General features: G+C 29.6%; 2 protein-coding genes across 2 annotated transcripts in view; one reads left to right on the forward strand and one right to left on the reverse strand.

Moving 5' to 3' along the window:
* The window catches only part of LOC129950096 (embryonic polarity protein dorsal-like), a 95384-nt gene extending 86753 nt beyond the window's left edge, over positions 1-8631 (reverse strand). The window contains exon 1 of the mRNA XM_056061907.1: positions 7660-8631. The gene's annotated coding sequence lies outside the window, so the exon portion shown is untranslated. The remainder of the gene's footprint in view (positions 1-7659) is intronic.
* The window catches only part of LOC129950097 (kinesin-like protein KIF20B), a 46521-nt gene that overhangs the window by 11598 nt on the left and 14436 nt on the right, over positions 1-20487 (forward strand). The gene's annotated exons all lie outside the window — the stretch shown is intronic.

Consider the following 20487-nt stretch of genomic DNA (forward strand, 5'->3'; position numbering starts at 1 on the left):
CGTAAAAAAATAACAATTCACCGTGAATTGCTAGAATAAATATGAAATTCACGTAGAAAATTGATTTGAAATGGGAATTCATTCGAAAAAAAAGTTGCTGAATCATATAACAAAAAACATAAAAAAATATTCATATTTTTCACTCTATTAATCAGCGGCAAGCAGAAACATCAAAAGCAATAAGAGATTGTTATGGTTATTTATTTTAGAACCATAATCATTGAGAATGTAATAAGATCTGATGAAAATTTACTTATGATCAGAAAAGCGTAAAAAAAAAACAAATTGTTCCAGTGTCTATTTTCAATAGTTGCAGTTCCACCTAAATTATTTAACAAAAATATTATTGTAGCCTTCATATTTCCAAAAATGTAAACTTTAATGCTACTTTGTTTATTAAGAAGACTTTTCCAAACATTTTGCATGAATAGTATTTATTAAGAAGCTTTAAAATCACATAATCACATACAATTTTTGAGAGAATATCGTTTGAAAATACAAATACAATATAATGAATATCCATTAGAATTAGAATTAGAATTAGAAATAGGTACATTTTATTCATTCGTTTCATTTTACAACTGGTTAATAAAAATTTTAACAATAAATAATATTAATCATCCTTTAGCTTTTAAGCTAGTGTTGAATGATACATAGCGAATTTAAATTTACATAAACTAAAAACTCATGTGGGGTGACAATCAGTACTGCAATAATAATAAATTGTTTGAGCCAGCTGATTAAATAAGTTATTTTTTAAATCTCAAAATAATGTAACATACAAAATAGAAAAAGATTTAGAATTAGAACATATTTGTAGCTTTCCGAAATGAAAAATTAAAAACTACTTTTTAATATACAAAGTTAATTTAAATTCAAAAATGAGGTTAAAGGTTTTTGAATTATAATGGTATTTAGTATTTGCTATTTTTGCATTGTGGTCCGTTCGCTTTGATTTATGCCAAGTGAATGATAAATCGCTTTGTTTCTTGTTATCCGGTTTACCGGGAAGTCACCACATATTCATATAAATTAAGAGAAAATCGAAATATAATAAAAAGTAGATACGCAGTTTTTATCCGTCAAAGTTTCCTTAAAAATAATTATCTATACAATTTAAGTCAATTGTAAAAAGCCAGTCTTTTACGTTTTTCAGAAAGGAGTTTAAATTTTGAGAAGTTCTGATAGATGTTGGTAAGTTATTAAATGACTATGGTGCTACGCCAGTATAAAAGTTAGAGAAATAAGTTTTATGAGCAGTGGGTATATTGACAAGATGCATAAAATTTATGTGTAGATTGTATAACTGCGAGTTCCTACTTTGCTTGAAAAATTCTTTCAGTACTTTAAAAATATAAAGGTGTCTCAAAGGTAGAATTCCCAAATCCTTGAATAAAGTGCAACTTTCAGTTAATCGATTTTTGTTGCGAATGATTGTAATTAGATGTTTTTGAGCAATCAACAAGGGTCTTAAAGTATTAGCAAATTAACCACTTCAGCTAGTTAAACCATATAGTATTTTGGAGTGTGGAAGCCCGTAATAACTTGAAGTTAAAACTCTTTTTAGCAGAACGGTTTTAAAAGATATATTTTTCTAGTAATGAGCACCAAATAAATTGAAAATATGATCTTTCCAGTAAAGATTAAAATCAATTGTAACTCCTACATATTTAAAACTGTAAACTGAATCAATTTTGAAACAAGAATCGGAACAAGTACCAGCTGCTTGAAAATTAGGTCTGCCACAACTATGTAATGTCAAAGGTGAACTGTCCACAATTCGACCCATTGAATTATAAAATTGTAATTGCAAAGCTGATGACTAGAAGTTTTAAATTACATTATTTTAGTTTTTTTCTCTAAGGATTAGCTTATGAACAGAGAACCAAGTTCTTTGAATTTCGAGATCTTCTTCAATTTGAATGTTGCAATTATGTTTTGAGTTTGACTGGTAGGTAAACGATATATCACCCGCAAAAGCCGTAGGAAGGCCATTCAAGTGCAACCTAAAGAGAGAGTTAATATAAACCAGAAAAAACAAGGGGTCGAGTACGGAGCCCTGAGGTACTCCAGATTTTAGTTATCGAGCTTCACTCACAACACCATTAACTACTACTTTTTTAACTCTTTCTTTTGAATATGACTGAAAAATAACTCCTCTAAATCCTGCATTACATAATTTACTTAGCATTAAATCATGATCAACCATATCAAAGGCGTCATATCAATAAAAATAGTCGACAGGCGGCAAATTTCGCCATTGTCATTTCATTCATTTAAAAATTGTAACAAAACAAAATGTCAAAACTGTGTTAAATAAATGAATCTTAAATCTAGTCGGTTTATTATGATTCAAACTGCCATAGAGTTGACTGCAAAGTTGAAGAATTGCATCTTCGGTTGACTTTCCAGACCGAAATCCAAATTGATTTTCGCTAAAAACACATTTTTTTAAGAAAGAAGCAATTCTTTTTTTTAATAATTTTGCGAAAATTTTTGATAAGGTCGGAAGAAGAGAAATAGACATATTTACTCTATCTTCTTTTTTATAAAGAGGAATCACCTTCGCACATTTAAATTGTTGAGGAAAACAATCTTGTTCAATACTTAAGTTAAATATATAACTTAACACATCTGATGCATATAAAGCATTTTTTTGTTGATAAAATAATTTAATAAGTTTCAAAAAAAAGCAAAGCGTTGATCAGAACAGTTGCACAACATGCAAATCAAAAGACTGCTTAATTTTTCTGAGATTTCAGTAAAAAATGCATTAAATTTGTTTGAAATACATTTTGAATCGCATAGTGCAATAACTTCTGCAACAATAGTTCCTATTGCCTTAGAGTTTGTTTTATATCCTGAAATATCGTTGATAACTTTTCAATTCTTTTTTGGATTGCCTTTCGAACTTCTGAATAAATTAAAATAATAATTTTCAAGAGTTGATTCGTCAGTTTTAACAGCTTAACATATTATTTGGGTGTTTTTTCAGCTTATTACCAACTTTGTTTTTATTTTATATCTGCTTATAAATTCAATGGCTCATCAAAGGCTTTAAAAACTTTTTGTATTATTCTTAATGCAAAAAGAAGAACAAGTATTCATGTGCTCTCGCAAGATTGAGTTAAAAACATTAAATTAGACGTTTTTTTTATTTAGTTTTAGTTTTTTTTTACCATGAACTGAAGCCAGTTTGTTAAACGAAAATCTAGGGGTTTCGAATGCGACATATTTTAAGTTGTGTCTCAAAAGTACAAAAACACCAACAAATAAAACTTCTGCAGGACACATTTTCTTAAAAAACTTCTACCAAACAAACTGTTTACAAAGAAATATAAAACATTACTCACTTTAAAAGGACATCAAATGCAAGAAATTTCAAACACACAAAATTCCATAAATATGGTTTTCGATTTGAGAAATTGTTCCGTATTTTGGGTTTATACATTCTGCATTTTAGATATTAAGACAAAATACAAAATAATTCACTGTATGTTCAAAATGTTATATGAACAGAAAAATAATATATACTCAATTTTTTTTTTGAAACGATGTATCCTTACAATTGCCTTGTTGATTGTTCTGATCTTTATTTTTTAAGAATTTTTTCCTGGTGACCTTAAATCAAATCCAACTTCAAAATTACCTACTCTGTCACGTAAGGTTTTTGAGATATTACTTTTGAAAATTCGAAAAGCACATAAGTATATTTATAATGGTTTTCATGAAGTAGACTTTCTTGAAAATTCGTGATGGTTTTTCAAATCTATAATCCCTTTCATAAATGTTTATAGTATTTCATAAAATGTTGGAACAATCTTTATGTGTTGTTAGATTTCATCTGTTTCTCTTTGTTTTTAAGTTTTCTCAAGAACTAACTGACCGATTTCAATAATCTTCTCTTTCAGTGCACGCTCTTGTCGATGATCAAATTTTCAAGTCTCTTTTTTTTTATTTTTGGAAAAAATTTTTTTTTACAAAACTAGATATCTCAAAAAGGGGTATACATTTTTTAACGAAATTTAAGTGCGAAATGTACATTTATAAGCACTAAATAACTGCATACCAAACATATTTTAAAGACAAAATTTTAAAATTGTATGTATACAAATTGCTTAAAAAAAAAAAAAACGCTCTTATGATTTTCGAAAAAAAACAACTTATTTTCCCAGTCGGGTAATATATTTGTTTCAAAATTAATTGTTTTGTTGAATACAAATTTTGAGATCATAAAAAATGTGAATTTTCTAAATATATGCTCATTTTATTATTATTATTATAATTATTTTTTTCAATATATAAAGTACAAATGTTTTAATAAAAAAGTTTTACGAGCATGGCTATAAAGCCTTCTGCCGATTATATCTAGAATTATTACATTAAAATTTACATTTATAACTTTTAAACACAGCAAGAAAATTCAAATTGAAAAAGTGTAGAGTATTTTAACATTAAATATAATTTTGCCAGTTAACATATACATATTTTAAGAAAATATCATTAGAGTTTAAGACTTTATTTTCATTAGATCTAATTAAAACTAATATAAACTACTAAATGTAAATATATTGCAAAAGTTAATTTTTTTTTTAAATGGAAAACAAATTAAAATAGTGTATTTAAATTTAAAAGATTGATAAATTAATCGATTAAAGAGTAATGGTAGATAAAGGGACTCAATATTAACTGAAAGATGAGCTTTTAGTTTAGCTAAAACAAAATAATGATTTATTCTAAAACTGGATAAGAACTTTCCAACCCACTCACCATTTAGAATCGAGTAACTCTCTTCTGTAGAAAGAAAGCTTTTCTAAAGTATAAACGTCGAATATCTTGGAGTATTGGACATCTTGCTACGAAGTGATAAACGTTTTCGATTTGATTAAGGTTGCAAAGATAACAATTCTGATTTAGCGCTCTAGCTCTGATTTTAGCTCTGGCATTTCAGTTCGGATCTTAAATATTAAACTCATCTTGTTTACTGTGAATTCTTTTGAAAATAATTAGATTCCGCCAAACAATGATTCAGTTTGCTATATATCGTTTTTGACATGGACTCTTTAGCACAGTTCAGAGAATAATATTTGTTCGTCAATTGCTGAGATGCAGTCATAGAATTCATCCTTCCACGAATCAAAGTAATTCAAGGCTAAATTCAATGTCGTGTCATATTTAGCAGCCAATTCTTGCCAATCTTTGAACGGCGTGTAACAACGCTGAAGTGCAATCATGGGTACTTTTCTTTGAAGATTATTATCACATTATATATTATAGGTTCCAAGAACGGTCATTTCTGACATTATGATTATTAGATCTAAAAATCATAATCTTCGACTTTGAAGTTTTTATTTGAAGGTCCCAAGAGTTACAATATTGGTTAAGTTTGTTAATTTGCAGTTGTAGAGTTACCGGAATATCAGTAAGAATGACAAGGTCATCCGCGTATAAAAGCAGCTTAATAAGCAAAACACCATAATATACACTTCCTGAAACACTGTCTCCAATGTCGTTGTCGTTAATAAAAAGTGAGAAGAGAAAAGGACTCAAAATGCAACCTTGCGGAACACCCTCTTATGTCTTAAATTGCTGCGAAGGGATTCCACCATTAGAAACTACCGCTGTTGTATTTGAAAGAAGTTTCTCATATATTCTTAAACATTTTGTTGATAGTCCAACACCTGCTACTTTGAAAAGTAAAAGTTTTCTGTTTATAGTATCAAAGGCAGCTTTAAAATCTACAAAAAAGCATAGTAAGAGTAAAAATTTGATCAACTTTAGAGAGGTTAGCTCGAAACCGAGCCTGAATACAACGTATTTTGTTGTTTGTTTCAACCCAAGGCACAAGTCTAAGATATAGCATCTGAGTAAACAGTTTCCGTAATGAATTGAGAAAAGAGATGCCTCTGCATAGTTTTCGGGGAGATTAGGATCTCCTTTTTTTATAGATAGCTAAAATGGATGTCTCTTTGAAATTCTTTAGTATAACACTCGGTTCAGTAAGAACAATATATTTTCTAAAAATTATGAGCTGACATTTTTCAAAAACTCGGCTGGGATGCCATCTAAGCCCGAAGCCTTATTGTTTTTAAATTTTCTAAGGCAAAAAGTAGTTCTGGTAATAATAAAAGGTAACTCAAAACTTATGTAAGATTGGTAAGGATCTACATTTATAAGTTTTTCGAAATATGAGCATGTCGATACTGATTGGAAAAACATTCAATCTGTTTCGGTTACCTAAAATTCGTACATTTTTCCAAAGTTTCTTAGCATTCCTGCATTGAATCATATTAAGAGCTATTTCTTGCACATATTGTTGTTTTTTATAAATGCATACTTTTTATAAGTATTTTTCAACTGCAGAAAAATTTATTTCAAGGCTGAGTTGTAAGATTTCCTAAATAGTTTTAACCATTTAAAAGATATTTCTCAGCCTTTTCTACAGGCATCATAATATAAGCTTAATATGTTCTAGAACTGAGATTTAATCCCGAATTTCAAGAACATAAATGTCCCGAAAACAGCAAAAGTGACATTGTGTTAAACTAACTAACTAACCTTTTTCTTTACACAATTTGTAAGTTTTGTTAACTCTTTTAAGATCAAAATATTTCTTAGAGTAAACAGACTGAAAGCGATAGTAAAAATACACTCCCGAAAATTGATTTCGAAAAAACTTCGTTAAAAAAGCCAAAAAATTCTTGATATCTGATTCTTTCCCATTTTTGTGTTCTTGAATTTTTGTTGCGTTTTCCGCATTACTAGAAATGGCAACAAACAAGAATATATTCTTTTTGGAAAAAAACCTACGTTTCGAAATAATTTCTTACATTTCTGCTTGAAATCAAAAACCTTTTAAACTATTTTGTTTGGCTATTAAATACGGCAAATTTAGAAAACTGTTCAAATCTTAAAATGCTTTCATATGGAGAGAGTCGACCAAATTAAATAGTAAGACTATATGTAAATTGCTGAACAACAGCGTTCTGAAATAATTTAAAAACTAAAGTAATCACTTTAGCCCGTGAAATTTTGTTAGCCTCCTTTACAGAACAAGAACATTTTTAAGCGGTGAGTAAGAATTCGTCCATATGTTAAGCGTGCGACAACCGCCCCCTGATTATAAGTCTGGATCCGACCTTGTCAAGAACTTCCCACCGAAACAGACAAATATTTCAATGTTTTTAAATGTTTCCGAAATTTTTTCAAAAATGTGTCTTTGGTCTGGACACAATTCTAGGTTACCTCAATCTGTCAAGAAAATTATTTTAAATTATTCAACCAAAGATTGAAAAAATAAAAAGGCATACAAATACAAGGTCTAAGAGATTTGAAAGAATCAATTTATCCACTAGAACCATAATTAGCCGTTTGCTATTTTAATAAAGTTGACATCGCACATGTGATTGACATCAAAATAAATAAAAGTATTATGTCATTGTCAAAAAAAATAACTGGTAAATTATTTTTATTTTCATATGATTCTAAAAACATCACTTTAAACTTTCAGAAACTTGCATATAACTTTAAGTTGTTCTGAAAAAAAAACAAACAAAAATAAAAACAACAAGAAATAAAATGTTATCTGCAAACAAAATAATTGATTAGTTGCTGCAAAATAATATAAAAATGTATCCAAAAACCCAAAATGAAACTTACCAAAATCAATCCTCAATTAAAATCCAAAGGTTAATTCGTGTTTTTTGTTTTTGTTTAAATTATTTAATATGTGATTAATTTAATACGTTTGATTATTTGATATTCACTTTTTGACGCTCAAAAATAAGAATTACGTTTTTTTTCAATACACTCAAAGACAAAAACAAACAATATGAAATTTCTATGGAATTTCGTTTTGTTATTTTTATTAGAATTAAATCATAAATTAAACAAGAGAAATATAAGAGCTTAACTCACAATATTTTCAACACCATCGAAAGCGAAACGAAAACGATTTGAAATTTCAAAATTATCACAAACAATTAAACTGACAACGTGAGTCAAAACAATACGACAAAACGAACATCGGAAAAACTAAAAGACACATCAGAAAACCGGTTACAAAAAGACCGTGAAAAGCTGCAACGATTAATAATTATTCAATAAAATAATAATTAAAGTGATATCGAAGACGCGAAGAGCGAGCTTTCTTAATTTTTTTTTATTTCAAGATTTTCACTTACAAAACTCTCTCGCGCAATCACACATGCTGATATATGACAAACACTAGAAGTGGAAAGCCCGTATTTTCTTTGACGTTTCCCGGATTCGAAGACGAAGACAACCATAAATGCAAGATCACTTTGAAAAAAAGGAAGGATTTTTGAACTTGATTAAAAACTTCTCTTTTCAAAATTACACTATTCTGAAAAAACGACGACAAGAAGATCAAGGAAAAACCATTAACTATAAACCGTCGAATTTGCAGAGTAACTACCAAAAATTTAATCAATATGAATCAATGATTTATAACAACTGATATTAGTGCGGGATTTGATTGTGGGCTTTGGCTTTGACTTAAATATTATATGTGAAACAAAAACCAATTGGTATTTTTAATCTTATCTACAATAATTGGAACTTTATTATTGAAATTTAATGGCGATAGTGGTTGCCGTTAGCAGTAGCAACGCGGACTAACTGAAACGGTGACGAAGCCTAAACGTCTTTTGGACTAACACGACAACAAAAGAAACAAAAAATAAAATTAAACAATAAAAAAAATATCACACGTCTCAGTTCAAGCCGTCAAGCGGCTGTTATTGTAGGTGGTGTTTGTTTTATTTGGCTGATCAAACAGTAGAGGCTTTAAATAAAGAACAGTTGAAAAAAAATTTTTTGTTAAGTTAACACGTATTCATTTTTATTTTGTCATTTTAAAATGATGTTTAAAATTTAGAGCGACTTTTTTTAAGTTTTAACATTTTTTTCTCTAAAAATTGGCTATTTTATATTCACACATTCTTTCATACCAATTTCTGGTTTTTGTTGACGAAACTCTGAGATAACAATTTTTATGAATGAATATTTAGTTCTGTAAATATTTTATTCTCACGTTTTTTCAATCGTTCACTCGGAGAAATTTTTTGCAACGAAGAATAAAGTTTTTGACATCTGATAAAATTTTGAGAAAAATCTAATTGACATTTTTTTTTAAATAAAAACTTAAAAAATACATTACTCAAAGTTGGTAAGAATTGAATTTCGACTCTAATATCTTTTCAAAACTTTGCTTTAAACTATTTTAATCTTTCAAAAAATATTGTTATCAACATTCAGTCAAATTAAAAAAATAAAAAAAGATTCACAGTTTTTTTTAGAAAAAAACTAAAAACCTAAAAAATTATAAAAGTTGGTAAAATTGTTTTTCGAAGTGAACATCTTTTCAAAAATGTATGACATTGGCTTTTAAACTAATTTTATCTTATAAAAAATATTGTTTAAAACATTCGATAAAATTTGGAGAAAAATTTATAGTTTTTTTTACAAAAAATAAAACAATACTAAAACTAAAAATTTACTCAAATAGCTTTTCAAAAATTGAAAACATTGGCTTCAAACTTATTTTATTTCGCAGAAAATATTGATTTCGGTAGACAAATCGTCAGACAGGATGGGAAGTTATCAGTGTGGGTCGCATCCCAGCCTCTTTTTGTTTTTTTAATCTTGTCTTAAGACTTTTTTCTTTAGGGGCCAGGTGAACTCTCGGGTCTATGCCAAAGTTCCACAACCGTTTCAAACCATTTGCGAATCATGAAAATTCAAATAACCGGCTAAATAAACAGGCTTGGTTTTTTAAATATCAAAATTTCACATTGAATTGAAATATTGTAATGTTGATTGTTAGCCTTTACCTGTTTGATTCCAGCGAAATGACTTTATGGATTGTGCTTTCAAATGGAAGGCCTAATTTACATATCGTCGTCGTCGGCATAAAGTTATATTATTCCGAATTTTTAACAAATCTTATGGAGTTAGAATAGATCAGTTTTAGTTTCCGTCGACGATATGACTGAACATAATGAAAATCAAATCAATGGCTTAGAATTTGTCAAATTTTTAAAATTTAAAGAAAACATAATCAATCAAGAAGGCATAGTTGAAAGTTAAGCGAGCCATTAGGTGAAAACCAAATTTTTTAAATGTCTCGTCCAAAAATTATCGATTTGCACAAAAAGCTATTTTTAGAAGTACTTTTAGAAATTAGCTTACCAAATATTTGAAAACATCGATGATAAGGTATCAACTTATTGGTTGTGGTGTTGATTTTTGCTCTCTTGAACCTTCTCTTAATATTAACGTTAATATTTGTTCGCTATGTTCTTAACGATTTCATGATGGAACCATTTTTATTTTATTGAACTATAACTGACACTTCAATGAAACAAAGGTTTAAATATGATAAAAACAATAATCATCAAAACGTCTATCATTTTATCGATCATAATTATTAAGAGTTTTTTAATAGGTCTTAGAATTATTAATGACTGAAAATATATTAATACAACTTTGAGTAAGAAACTTCTTTCAATTTGCTTAAATTTTGTTATGGTATTTTGGAGTACGGAATGCAAATGATTTAACTTAATTTTATATTTAACCAACTTAAACGACGCTCTCAAAATTTAATGGAAAATTCTTAAATGTATCATTTATTTATTGAAATATTTTACAAATTTAATTTATAAATTATTTTTAAAAAGGCATCAGGATAGCCAGACCAAATGAGGCCGTCTCTTAACTATACATATTAAAATTTAATTATCAAATTCTATGTTTCAGATTACTGCAAGTAAAACAAAAATGTAAAAATAAAATAATTAAGCAAAGGTTAATTATGTTTAATTGAGAAGTGAAAAACAAAAAAATTATATTGCATCAAATTTTTGTTGAGCGGATGTGGCATCTTTTATATACTGAATCGAATGGATCGTTCATCTGATCGATTCAAGATTCCCAAGCCGCTTCAGAATCTCGACTTTATTGGAGTAAAGGTTGATAAAATTTACGTTTTTGCCACCTACCCAGGTAAAAGATACTTTGGAAAAGGCTGATTTAACAATGTTTCATTGAGCTAAAGAAGTTGGTGCGATTATTCCTCCATCAAAAATTGAAGCGTCGAATGCCGAAAAAGAAAATCCACCCCATCCCACTCCATCTTAAAAGAGAAATAAAAATACTAGGAGTAACTTTTTCTGGAAATCTAAAATGTGACACACATGCAAAAAATCTTATTAACCAGCTTAAACGACGGAGCAATGCTTTAAAAATGATCTGTTCAAAGCCAAAAGGACCACATCTTGAAACTGAATTGCAAAAACTGTAGTCTCTGGTGTAACTAACACGGTGTTACTATTTTTATTTGATTAACGCTACAAAACCGATAAAGAAATATTTCAATCTTAGCTCTTTTCCATTAAATTATAAGCAGACATTATGAGGTAATCTACCATACTTTGGAAAAGACATATACTTCCCAATAACACTAATCTCGGTAAGTACAAAAAGAAAAATACTACGGACGGCATATTTAGAATTCTTTACCAAGAAATGATCTTCTTCATCATTGATAGAATCTTCTACAAAGACGGTTTATACGCAGTCTTCAGTTACAACCAAATTCTGAAACATCTATTATTCACCAAGCTCTTTTACCAGAATCTGCGAACAGCTACATTGCAGAGTTAAAACAATTCATATCTGTTATCCAAAAATACTCCAACCGATCGCTCATTGCCACCTAATCTTGGTATTCTCATGGGTCTTAAAAATGAGACAAATAAATGCCTTTCTCAGGAGCTTATAAGAAGATGTTCATTCGCTAATAAAAATATTATTCTTAGATGAATACCTGGACATTCCGGAATCAAAGTAAATGAGGCAGCAGACTTTGCACCAAGAACTGCTACAAACTATCCACTGATTGTAGAGTATCCCAAATTGTATAAGCTCCTACGCAGAACTTTAATTCAGGATCATAAGAAAGAGCTCATTGAAATTTGGCAAAACTCTAAAAGATTTCTAAAAAAACATCAACCTACTTACGCGAGTATACCATACAATATGTCTCTAAAAAAAAACTCTTCCGAATAAGAGTTGGAAAAACAATTTTTAACACCCAACATTACTATGATGCTGGAGATCCTGAGCAATGTTCGAATTGTGAAACGATACTCTCTGTTTGGCATATTCTTGTCGAATGTCCTATATCTCGCCAAATTGATCATCATCAGAAAACATAACCGAATGTATCATTTATACAAGTTTCGATCATCAAACAATAGAAAACACTTTGTTTTGTACGTTTATACTATACTCGTACTTTTGTGTAAAATTCCCTTCATTCCGTTATTGAAAAATAATGTTTCCAACAAAATGGATATGTTTTAATTTTTAGTTCATTAAAATCTCAAACTTCCAGAAACACTAACTTTAGGAATTACACAATAATTGTTATCACTTTTAACCTAAAAATATGAACTGAACTTATTGTTACTTTAAGAGGCCATTTATAGCTACTATTCGTATTCATCATTGAAATAATTATTTTAAAAAGTTAGCTTTCGTTGACAACTTTTATCATTGGACACACATTCCTTGATTTGAAACTATGATTGGTTTAGCTATAAGCTAAGGGGAATTTAAAATTGAAGAAATAAATGAATCTCTTTAATCGAAAAATTTAGTTAAATCCTGTTCATATAAGATGTATCTTCTAAATAGTAGAACTAATAAAAAATTAAAAAAAAAATCCATGAAATCTTTATTTGAATCTATAATACGGTCCATAAAATTTAATGTTTAAAGATTATTTCATGCAAATGTTGACCTTCACTGCGCCTCAAATAGTCCATCCGCTTTGTCCAATTTTGGCATACTCTTTCCAACATTTCGGCCGGTATCTCACGAATAAATACTTCAATTTTGTCTTCAAATGTGTCAATTGAATGGGTTTATCTGTAAAGACATGAGCTTTAACATAGCCCAACAAAAATAGTCTAAAAACGAAGTTGTTAAATCGCAAGATCTAGGCGGCTAATTGACCGGTCCCGAACGTGAAATAAAATGTTCACTGAATTCGCCTCTCAATATGTCCATTGTTGCACGTGCTGTGTGGCATGAAACCACATTCAAGCTCTTGCATTTTGGGCAAAATAGTCGGAGATCATCTCACGGTAGCGCTCATCATTCAAATCATCTTTGAAGAAGTACGGTCCAATGATGCCACCAGTCCATAAACAGCACCAAAATGTCACTTTTTCTGAATGCTTTGGTAGCTCTTGCAATGCTTCTGGCTGATATTCACTCCAAAATGGACAATTCTGCTTATTTACGTACGTAAAAATGGGCTTCGTCGCTGAAAACAATAAATTGAAAGAAGCGTGCAATGAACTTCCTTAACAGAGCACGCATTTTGATAATAAAATTCAATAATTTTCAAGCGTTGTTCGTTTGTAAGACGATTCATGGTTAAATTATTGACCAAACTTAAGGTGTTTGACAGTGAAACAAAACACGAAATGTGCGCCAGCTTTTTAAACCAGTGTTGCCAAAAAGATAATAGCTAAAAAATCACAATTTATAAGCTTTCAAACTCTCGAGAATTGAAGTGAGAAGAGATTTATCACGTGTATTTTGTGCCAATAAATAGTACCTTTCAAAAGTTTTTCTTTAATTAGTTTGTTAGTTTTTAATAGTTATAGAGAAATTATGAACCTTAATGCATCTTTTACATAAAATTTAAAAAACTTACATTTTCCTATCTACAATTTATAAGTTTTGTATTTTGAAAAAGTTTCAAGCAAACAGTAATTTCTTAGAATTTGGTTGAAATCATGGAATGCTTTTTATGTGTAATTCAAATTAAATAGTAGGACCGAGTCTTACTAGGCAACAGTATTATAAAAAATCTAATAAATTAAGTAGTTACCTTAGCTCTTGAAATATAAAAATCGAAGGTTAAGATACACACTATGTTACTTTAATTTGTTCAGCATCCTCTGCAGAATATTGAAGAACATTTTTAAGCGGTGCACCAAAACTCGTCTTAATGTTAAGTGTGTGATCTAAATCCCCCCCTACCATTCTGATTAAAGCCCGCAATTGGCTACACAGTTATTGCAGAACGCTTGAACGGGTTTTTAAGTGATAAATAATACAAATTTATTTGTCAAAAATTAAAGGAATACTTTTAAAATGTAATTTCAACTATTTATTTTAAAAAAATAGCTAAAAATGTTTTACTTTTTCAAAATTAAATTGAATTATTTACTCTAATATTTAAGGTTTTGACCCTCAATTAGTTCAAGTGGGACCAACTTATATTTCTGAGTTAGGTATATGATATTTCAAATTTATTTTGATCAAAAAAATATACTCTTTTGAAATTTAAACGAAGTTAAGAATAGAAAAGATACATAATGATTTATACACGTTTTTTTTGTACATGCTTTATTCGATGGTTAAACATCATCTTCTTGAAACCAAACATTTTTAATCGATTTGGAAAATGGCAACAAAAACAATATCCACCATGATTTTAATTGAATTTGAATGCCTCTACTGTAGATAAAAATAATCGAAGTTCTGAGCAGAGTATGCTCTCAGTTTTAACCAAAAACCCATACCCATATGCTTTTTGCTTATCCATAGGAGATGATGATAGATAGATATGTATAAAAGTTTCAAAAATCCCCCTTTACACTCGTTGATATTGTTTGTCGAAGAGAATAATAAAACATGATGTCATTAAAACTCGTGTACGTTCAGAGAATAATAAAAAAACACTCTTTCAATTTACGTTTATATATAGAAGAGTCTTGAGTCTTGAGTTGTCTTGATGGCTTCGTTCGTCATTAGAAAAAGTCGACTTTTTTTAAGTTAAGCCAGAGCCAGAGTCTTAAAATTCATTGACTGTGAGGAACTTTGACAAATAGCTTGTTGCTGCTTCTGCTTCTAGCTATTTCATAACATAGGCATATTCTTAGGTTAGGTGGGTTGGTTATAACTAAGTTAAGTAGCTACATATGATAACTTAAGGAACTTTTATTTACTTCTCTTCATTTTCTTGAGGTCTTGCACTTTATTTTTGTTGGTCTTTTTAACATGTGATTTATTGTTTGTTTAAATTTACACTTAAATTTATCAAAACAAAAAAATATACATGATATTTTGTGAGGTGAAGACTTAAGAAAAAATAAATGAAGATTGGAGATAGGTTGACACGGGTGCGGAATGGTGATAAGTTGAGTAAAATGTGTGCACCGATTGACGTGATCTATGATTGGTAAAATGCAAACTTTATGTACGTTTTTATAGATATCTTTGCAAAAGCCGGCAACACGTTTTTTAATCGTTATTATTATTTAATTCAAATAAACCCATTACAAATTATGTGTATGTATGTACATATATTGAAATCGAAATTATTGAGATCGAGAGCTTAAAATCTCTCGAATACACAAATTTGTGTTATGAATTTTGATTAAAATGTTTTCAATTTGTATGTTTGCAGTAAAATTTGGAGCTTATACTGGTATAGTTACTTCCGATGAGATGATGAAGATTTTCAAGGAGACTTGTATTCAAAATTGATCACAAGAAAAGAGAAACGTGAAAGTGTGAACATTGAATCAAATACTTGATCGTACAGCAACTGAAATTGTAGATATGTGTATAGAATAGTGTATGCACCTCCAACCTACGATAAGATTAAGAATTTTTGTTGCCCTGGGGCTAATTATTCATCAAGGGCTCTTTTTAACGTTTTTGAAAAATTAAATGTGTTCATTTTGCAAACGCAAATAAAAAATCGTAAACCTAAAAGCGTTAAACCTACATAACCCAATTTGTAATTAATCCAAAAACTATGAACTCAAAACCGTCAGACCATTTCTTTTCGATTATTCAAAACTCTAAAAATTAAAAGTAAAAAATTATGTAATAATTAGGATTTATTAAGTATACATTATAAATAATTATTACTAAACAAAATTTTTGATTCTCAATTTCTTTTTTATAAAATCTTGAATCAAATGATTAAACTCCATCGATCTTAATAATTCGGATTCGATTGCTAAACGAGCATGATAAACTTTCTACCTACATCGAAGATCGGTAACTATTTTTTATTCTTTTAAGGACTGTTTCACAATTATTGTTACGAATATTCTAAGGGCTATATAAACATTTGGAAAAACGTCAATCATTGGTTTTTCAGGATCCAGTTAAGTATTTCAAATGGAGAAATAAGTTTACTTTTTTATTTTTGAACTTAAAAAGAAAACACTTGTGGCTGCAATTTCATCATTTGAATAAGCTGCTCTAGTTGGTAAGTTAATTCTAAATATTTTTGCTTTTATTTTTACTTCATTTTTACTCATACTTAAAATATTGCAAACAAATCTGAGGATATCAGTGATGTAAGTGTAAGCTTCAATCCTCTTGTGCATTTCTGTGAGCAATTTATCTATTATTACATAAAAAGTGCCAATTCTAAACTTATCAGATCCATAGAGCGTTTTTCTATTGAAAAAAAGAAAATTCCTGATTAACTTCTTTGCTCAAGGTTTTCGATTTTTTTTCAATTTGTGAAAAAAGATCTCGTGAAATTATTCACTAGAGCAATAATAGCTTAGGCTGTATGGGTTTGACTTTTTGGAGATACTACCGCGTTAAGCTATGTGGGTTTAAGGTCTATGTGATTAATTGCAAGTTGGGCTATATGGGTTTAACGTTTTTGGGGTTGTAGCTTTCGAGTTTGGATTTTGTGGAGTCACCTAATTTTGGTTTTTATTTTTGGGGTTTATTAAATTGTACGGTTTAAATATCGCGGTTTTACGGTTTAAATTTCTTAATGGGATGTGGCCCTCGTTTCCTCTGGGCCCAGGGCTGCAGTCCCCCTAGCCCCCTATTAATCTGTGTAGTTTTCAATCCGGAAGTACTTTTTCGCAGTTGCTCTTTTTGGCAGATGTCCCTTGGTTTGCATGCTGTGAAGTAGACTCCAATATTTTTTAGAGTTATGTAACCTTAAGTTTGCAATACTTTTTCAACTGGTAGCCGTTTTTTCAGCTGTCAAATGAAATATTTTTAGTTTGGCTTGGCATTTCGACAATTAAAGCCACAGGATCACGAAGCAAACTGTATATTCGCTGAATGGGCGAATTTTGTTTAGAAATAAAATTTACTTTTAGTTGAATGTATACGATAACGAACAAAACTGACATACTTAAAATGAGACACCGTAACATCAAAACTTACTACAAAATTGGTGATTTAACGTTTGACTACATATATCGAAGCAATCGGTTCAATTGCCAACAGACTTTAAGAGAGTAGCGTTATGGCTGACGTAAGACTTGAGCATAATCGTATTGAAGCTCAATCGGAAGTTTTTCTACTAAGGAGTACCTAATGATTCAAATTTATCAATTTCCCGGACTTTGAACAACATTTTCTTAAGTGATGAGGCACATTTCTATGATTATGTAAATAAAAAAAAATGATCCACATGGGGTTCAGAAAAACAGAAACGAAGTAGCTTCTGGACAAATTGGATATTTGTTGTGTTATATTTGTGAAAGATAACCGTGGTTCGTAATACTTGTTAGAAGAATTCAGAACGATATGGTCAAATGATAAACGATATTTTGGCCGGCGGCAATTGGAGATCAGTTTTCTGGTTACGTCACTTTACGGTTTAGTGAGGTTGATTATCCAGAAAGAGGTTTTCTTTTTGTCAGTGAGCGATTCAAAATGAATGACCCTATACCACACAGCAGTACAGTTCTGTCAACTTACATACGAGTAAATGTGTCACTCACTTTTAACAAAATTAAGTATTTCAATGCAATATCTTACTTTAAGGCTGCGTCCAGACCAAGGAAATATTTTTGAAACATTTCAGTAAAATTTAAAAAACAATCAAAAAAGCCAATACTTTGCCTCAAATTTCCCAACACATACGAGTAAATCATAAAAACGCTTCAGAAACGTTTTTAACAATATTTTTTAAAATTTTTCTTTGGTGTGGATGTGGGCACACCTTAAACACCAGGTTAGAAATTTATATGCTACTCAATCAATACATTAATGAAAATTATAAAAATGTCTAAGTATTTAAAGATAACATTCTTTTTTGGTCAAATGACAAATGTTAAATTTGTGTCAAATAAAAGACAAATGTTCCGTATTCATTCAATTCTATAGCAAAATAAATTTTACTAAAAATTTTCCAAAATTTTAATAAAAATATTTTATGTGAGATAAAACAGTTTTAAGTCAATAACTTATTCTTTGTTCTCAAACCATTTCTTATCAGTTTTTTTGTTTTTTTTTGTGTTTTGAGAAAAAAAAGTTGTCAATTGAATTTTTTTTTAAATTAACAGAAAGTTAGCAACAATATTTTATACTTATAATGAAATAAGTTTAATTTCAATGTCTATTTTTGTTTCCGACATTTTTAGTCGAAAACGATTGTTTTCTAGTTTAAGCTGCATTTTTGAAAATTGTTATCTAACTCCAATTTATTTGTGATTGCTAGCGTCAGTTGTTCCTAAGATATTTGGAGTCAAATAAAATGTTAAAATTTGTTGGAAAGTCCTTTCTGTCATTTCTATAAAACAAAATGAATATGATATCCTTACTGATTCTTGAGATAGGGATGATGAAAAATGATCCCGAACATACGGATACAAATCTAAACATTTTTGATTTAAATTCTAGGGACCTTAAAACTTCGAGATATGTTAAAAGTTTCAACTCCTTTGGGAAGGAAGTTACAGTTTTCTTCATACATTTTTTATTTTGTGTAAAGATAGGGGTTGTTAACAAATCAAAAGAAAACTTTAACTTATTTTTGTATGGACTACAATTACAAAATGCTTAGATATATGTTGCAACATAACTTTTTGTTTTCCAATTGATATATTAAAAAACCATTAGCTCAATTTGTTGGAAAGTCCTTTCTGTCATTTCTATAAAACAAAATGAATATGATATCCTTACTGATTCTTGAGATAGGGATGATGAAAAATGATCCCGAACATACGGATACAAATCTAAACATTTTTGATTTAAATTCTAGGGACCTTAAAACTTCGAGATATGTTAAAAATTTCAACTCCTTTGGGAAGAAGTTACAGTTTTCTTCATACATTTTTTATTTTGTGTAAAGATAGGGGTTGTTAACAAATCAAAAGAAAACTTTAACTTATTTTTGTATGGACTACAATTACAAAATGCTTAGATATATGTTGCAACATAACTTTTTAAATTTCGTTGGTCGAAAAATATACACATAGTCCATCAAAATCAGGGAAATTATGAGAAAAAGCAGGCTTATTTTTGATAGACATAAAAAGTCAACAAAACTTTGAAAGGGAAATTAAAAAATAACCTCTACTAAGTGAAATTATACAAATCCCTTATCTTCGCACTTTATTAAACTAGCTTTTATTTTCAACGTCTTTTCCCGCCTTAAAGGTTCGGAAGTAATCAACTACGTGATACAAGAAATTTGTATACAAAATTGCAGAAGGATACCAAACTACAATGAGTAATCCTGAACTTATATTAACTCATGAAATACAAGTTATGACTAACTCTTGTTTTTTTATTTAAATATAAACTTGATGTGCTTTATATACAAAGCTTTTCCTCTTCCCACGAAATAAAGTTTTCACTTGAAAAATACTCACGGCATTTGACATTAACCAAACAACTATACGAATCTACATTCTAGATGTAGAAAGTATAGACTTCAAAATTATTTATGTCAAATGTCAACGGAAACATGTTACAACTATATACCTTAGAACAGCTTTTCTGAATGGAACTCACGAATTCCTACAAAAATCCACCCTGCTTTCATACCAAAAGTCAGTTGATTTGTATTTTAGGGGGATGGGTTTAGAGTTGAGACTTAGTCAGCTCAGTGATTGCCATGAATTCCTGGAAAAGGATACCATTATTTATTATGAATGGATTACGCGCCAATGGAAACCAGTAGGAAAAAAGTACGACGAGAAGCCATGACATTGCCTTGGCCTATCGCTTGCTTTGGATGAGTCATGCAATCCTCATATCGTTTGTAGGACTGGAGCTGTACACCCTACACGACTTAAAGTTTACAGGATGAAAGAACTTTTATCAAAAAAAAAAAAAATAACAGAAACAAGCAAATTGCTTGAGATTCTTGGAATCTAACAAAGCACTTGTTTTGTTGGAAAGGCAATACGAATAATAGAGTGAGTTGAATGAGAATTTCACAACTCCTCACAGCTCATAGGTATAAACATTAAACAACCCAAATCCGGCCAAGCTGCATATCATTAGAGTTTTTGTTCTACTCAAATAAGTGCTGTCAAAAGAGTTTAGATGGGTTTTCAAATATCGTTTAATATTATTTAAATTGTGGTAGGTTTGTTGAAGGGATGCACTGCATTACAAATCTTTACGTACAGTTAGTTACTTGTTTAAATTGATGGC

Source organism: Eupeodes corollae, chromosome 3 (assembly GCF_945859685.1).
Source record: "Eupeodes corollae chromosome 3, idEupCoro1.1, whole genome shotgun sequence".
NCBI classification, from domain to species: Eukaryota; Metazoa; Arthropoda; class Insecta; order Diptera; family Syrphidae; genus Eupeodes; species Eupeodes corollae.